Source organism: Cetorhinus maximus, chromosome 7 (assembly GCF_964194155.1).
Source record: "Cetorhinus maximus chromosome 7, sCetMax3.hap1.1, whole genome shotgun sequence".
Lineage (NCBI taxonomy): Eukaryota > Metazoa > Chordata > Chondrichthyes > Lamniformes > Cetorhinidae > Cetorhinus > Cetorhinus maximus.
In genome coordinates, this window is record NC_135885.1 from 111,760,435 (window position 1) to 111,766,076 (window position 5,642).

Below are 5,642 nucleotides of genomic sequence, written 5' to 3' on the forward strand. Positions count from 1 at the left end.
CCGACGTTTCATTCATGTCCAGCGTCCGGGTGCCCACGAGGGCAAAGGATACAATTTAAGCCGGACACCACAAAGTGCTCAGCCTGGATCAGAAGCAAAAAAGAAAGTTATTTTTCCGATGCAGCATCAGCTTATTATCGGATATCTCCGAATATTCCCTCGAAACGCCAGCTTCATTGTTTCTGTAATTTGCCCTGTATTTTACCAGATTTTCGGAGAATAATGGATGCCCTTTTTCATGTTTTGTGCTTTTGCAGATCAAAGTAGTCAACAAGAAGAGACATCTTGGTAATTTGACGGGAAGTTGACAGTGTCGTCAATATGTTAGTGAAAACTGTTTTCAAAACTATCTTTAAAACATGTTAGAATATTTCAAATTTTGAACGGCTTGTTTTGCTAATACTTAAACCCCATCTCCGTTCTTGTGCCTGCATGCAAAGCACAATACAGCAATAATCACTGTTTTAAGATCAAAGATAACAAATTAAACCTGACATTAGTTTTCATTTCTTTTCACGTAGAAACGTTGAAGATGCTAGCGATTTATTAAAAAGGTGACAAGCTAACCAAGAAATCTTCGAATGTCCAATGTCTGAGAACAGAGAAGGCGGGAATTGAGATAATGGACCACACAGATTAATAATCAAACTAGATCGTTTTGGAAAATGTACTCGAAATTGTGACCAGTCGTTAACCAGTACCTAAATCTAAGTTCAAGGTGTACGGTTCACGTGATTGCACTTTTGAAACGTTTTCTATTTTAAAAAGAACCTTTTAAAACAGGTGTTATTTTTGTGACTCTGGAACTTCAGACATCGTTTCTTTGTAAGAAAGACAAGTCCAACATCACAATGGTTATATTTAAATGATTCCCCACGCCACCTGACCTCGCGTCCACTGGAGCCCTGCCCCTAATTACAGCTAAGATTGGGAGTTCCACTTTCATATGGGAATAGCCGTTCATTCACCAATTACACTGCGGCAAGGGAACACACTCACAACTTTGCCATCTGTATAGAATGCATGTGATGAAGTGGGAGACATATACAGCACTTCCGTTTACAAAGTCCTGTTATAAATGTTCTGCATTTGATACAGAAAGGGTTTTAGATTGTACCGTGTATAAAATAATGAGAACTGCTTCCGTACTGTATATTACAAGATCGAACTTGAGATGCCACTTTCTGTGCATGGCTACAGTACATGTTTTTCGCACAAATAGGCACTACATTACTGTTTGGAATTTATGCTAAGTGATAGAAATATACAGTACTTTATTACTCTGGACAACATATGTTTGAAGTTAAACATATTTTGTATTCCTGTAAAGAACTTAATAGATAATATAGGCGTTTACTACATAGAACTCCTTAAAATCTGACATTAGCATGTATTGCAATACTTTGTGGAAGGCAAGTTACAAAGCACTTGTATGAAGCGTGGGTTAAATAGTGTGCGCCATATAAGTAACACAAAGAACATATCAAAATATGCGCCATAGAGGAACTGCAACGTTGTTTGGGTGATATGTCTGTACATACTCCATGGAACGTATTGATGTGTGGTATAGACAACCTCAGTACCGAATGCATCTTAAACAATTTGTGGCATAGATTACAGGTACCAGACTGTACAATTAGTCACAGGATAACTATTCGGATCAGTTCCATATGTAACATCGCAGGGAGAAATGATAAAGGTTCGAAATAACTAATGGTTGAGAACTCTGCCAGGAATTGCGCGTATTTAAGAACTTTAAAAAAAACCTATACTGAATCACATTATAACTAACGGAAAAGTGCTGTAAATAATCAATATGCATGTAAAATAAAAATATGTATTTGTGTAGGTTTCTAATTTGTTTCTTAGTAACTTAATTCAAAATATCTGTAATATAGCACTGAAAGATGGGGTACGCAGTCTTCTTTTAATTATTAGTTCTGAAATTATGTCAGAAATTCCGCAAAATAAATGTAAACCCCACCCTGTTACTATTTGCTCACATTTGCACGGAGACGGCTGCCCTTACCATTGTTTATAAAAAGGTGATTGCAGTTTAATACTCAATGTGTAGAGATGGATTTCTTTTCAGTGCTTATTGTGAAATAAAACCAAAGTTAGCAAGATCCATTTTAGTTCTTGTTAACATTGATTTGTATTTATTTGGCTTCAATGTAATCAGGTTTAACTTTGTATCCCACTCATCCCTTTGCCTAGAAATAATTAAGGCTACGAGACAGCAGATTAATTTCACATAAAGAGACTCCTTAAAAATGAAAATGTCAGCGCTCAACGATTTCTTTTAAATCATAACTCGTGTGTAAATTTCTGAAATTAACCATGTAATTACGATGTCTATCAACTTTACCCTGAGAGGTTGCTGGAGCTTTGAGTCTCTCTGTTCAATCTTCCATTCTTTTCATGAATAGGCATTTTGAAATTAAAAACTGCTCCTCATTACACACGACCTGCTATAATAGAGTTTTTATCATATTTGCTCTATTAAAACTTTGTACTTTGTAATTATCCACAAGCAAAGCTGCATCAGGCAGGCCTTTGCCAAAAATATGAAATTGAAGTCATAGGTGCGTTAGAGCTGGATGATTTATGCAATTTATTTAGGGCGCTGCTTTGCCAGTTACCATCAGATTAAATGGTTACTTACTTGCAAATAGCCCACAGGGAGTTGAATTGCTCGGAAGAAAACAGATTAAAGTTTGCATTCAAACAGAAATTGAATTCAAAGGTAATCAATAGCATAATGGGGCAGTAAATGCAGCCTGCTGCCTGAAATGAAATTACCATATTTTTAATCTTAATTTTCCACTCTGTTTATCTGACACTGTCGATGCGAAATACAAACAGATAATGACATAGCATGTTATTGACACTGCTGTCGTCTCTGGAGTGAGCGTTTCAATGATTAAATTGCCGGGATCTTTGATTACTTTGTGCTGGCGGCTGACGATGGCCTCAGAGTGGGAGGGACACCAACCCGTCAACAGATCAACAGGGCTTCCGCGTGGTCCTGCCGAGCACCGCAAAATCTTATCCTTTCGGTTTTACGACGACACAATGCTTATTTTCCAGTTACATCGCGGCATTTTAATGCTACATAATTATTTTTGACGTAGCTTCGTTTCGCACATCAGGAGCGCTTTAGTGGTTTTATAGCTACAGTTTATAGACATAACTACTGTTACTTTACAGTGACCTGAGCTTTATATCTTATACTTGTCTTATCGGGCTCTGGCCTTACTTTTATACTTTTTAATGATCTTAAAAGGCGGCATCAGGCGATTCCACCACAAGAAAGTATCAGATTGCTGTTCTCTATCCAAAATGCCAACTCGTTGTATTCATCCTTTTCATCTTTTGGCCTTATTTTGAAAAAAAAAACCCTGGTCTAGTTGAAAAACAAATATAGATAAAAATGTATTACAAATTGAAAACTGCCTATCTGTGTAAGGCGGGAGCGCTGGGGCGTGGTACAGTAAGTGATATGCTGCAACCTACTGTAAACGGGGACAGCAGGACCCAGCTGAAACCTCCGTCTCCTGTCTCTCCTCTTAAAAGCCAGTGTGCTTCATCAGCTCTGAATCCTTTAGGAAGGAGGAACAAGTGGAATCTTAAGACAAAAGAAAACACAAGATAAATCGCTTTATAGGACGGTCTTTTTTTCTTATTTGAAAAACGAATTGGACACTGAAACTTTCTGTGGACTTTTTAAAAGGCAAATCTGTTCAGCGGTTAACACACTAAAATACGACGGAAAGCGACGTTAATGAAATGTAAAAGAGCTAAAGCGATCAGAGCAAATTCCTGACAGACCCATTTTTACACTCTGCCATCAGGCTATAGTCTGGGGCTAGGGAAGTGGAACTACAACCACCCCCCACCCCCAGCCTCTTTCCTAACCTATTGCCTACAACAGATTCCACTGCACTTTCTTTTCTGTTTTCTCTTTCTCTAATCCTAAAACTCACAGGATAGATGGCAATGCTACAATACAGTTTCTGGATGGTTACTATCAGCCTGTTGAAATGATGCTTCCTGTTCATTAAGCCTCCTTTCATCTCCCAACAATGCCTTTGCTTTGCTGCAATACTGATTCGACGCCCATCTCTTCAATCGCATATGAATAACATTAAATAGTGTTTATGCTAGCTATTGTAGTCTTTTGTATTCTTCGTCTAGTGCCCGGAGAAAGGCCTGCTTTTGTAGTCTGGGATTTAGGCTACCTTCTCATACAGCATGGGTGCGGACATGTAGAATGTTAGAAATGAAAACAAGTCTGAAAACACTGAGCTGCTGCACTCAGAGGTATTCTGTTTCGGATAGACATTGATAGTAGCAATGTGAGGAGTTTAGAGGGTTAAATTGCCCCTCATGAATTCTCTCCGTATTGACAAAACAGGCATAAAAAGAGCAAAAAAGCAAAAGAAAGACCAAAGTTGCGGCAGGTCTTAAACAAAAATAACTGCACACCTAGCAGCAGATAAGTCAAGGTTTCAGATGTTAGTCATTTTCATAACACATTAGGGTCATCAAAGGAACAGAAGTCAGAAAAATAAAATTTCAAAATCTGCTCAGGAACTGAACAAACCACGACAGTGATAATTTTTGTTTCTTTGTGTGGATATGAGAGTGAAAGACCTCATGTTCCCTGGCAGCCATTTTAAACAAGAGCCCAATGTCTGGAACAGTTCAGACTTTTCACCAGAAGGGTGATGCAGGTGTTGCAGTAATGATATAACTCCAGACTGCTAATCAGAATCATTACATATAAAGGATATCCCATTGTTGATAGGCAAAACAATAGAGAAATGGTAACTTAATGGAAATGTTACTGGACTAGTAATCCGGAGACCCAAACTAATACTCTGGAGACATTAATTTGAACCCCTTCACCATTTTAATTAAACCTAAATTTAATTATTTAACATATCTAAAATAAAATGCTGGTATCATGATACCCACCTGCTTCGCTAATATCCAACAGGGGAGGAAATCTACCACCGTTATCATATATATGATTCTGCCCATAGCAAAGCAAGTCACTCAGTTGTATCAAACTGTAGTAGAAGGATGTGGTACCTAAAGAGTTAACATGGGACTGCCCACATGATGATGTAAGAAGGCACCTGACCTAAGTGCAGTCTAGCGATAAGGACCTAGCATGGGGTCCTCTTACCTTCACCTTCTACTGTAGATATTACAGTAATGTTAGTAAAGACTTCTTTGTAACTTCAACAAGACTGCTTCATGGTGTCCAAGCAATACACATCACAGGTAGCAACAGAACAGATCATGGTGGCACTGGGAGGAGGGTTGGGGGGGGGGGTGGGTAAAAATCCACATCCTCTCTCAAAGACTGAAGAACTCTCAAGAAAAGGACACCAGCAATGGTTCAACCCTGAAACAACCTCACTCAAGAAGCAAGATGCTGACCTGAGAAGTTTCAGTAATACAAAAGCCTTGCAGCAGAAAAAAGGCAGAAGTTAAGCTTAAGCAAAAGTCTCCCCTGAATCCCTGTGGAAGATCAGCTCCAGAAAGCAGAGCCAGCAGCCTGCGGTCTGCAGGGTGAGATAAAATCCTTTCAAAGTTCCAGGAAGGCAGTCCTGTAAACCATTTTTAAAAAT

The 5,642-nt window shown here is 38.7% G+C and overlaps 1 long non-coding RNA gene across 1 annotated transcript; it reads right to left on the reverse strand.

Annotated features, from left to right (window-relative positions):
* Positions 1-2,793: 2,793 nt before the first annotated feature.
* On the reverse strand, positions 2,794-5,051 carry LOC144682501 (uncharacterized). Its single transcript, XR_013577057.1, has 2 exons — positions 4,981-5,051; positions 2,794-3,628 (listed from the first exon to the last, which is right to left on the reverse strand). It is a non-coding gene; the product is annotated as an uncharacterized LOC144682501 (long non-coding RNA).
* Between the last annotated feature and the right edge of the window lie 591 nt (positions 5,052-5,642).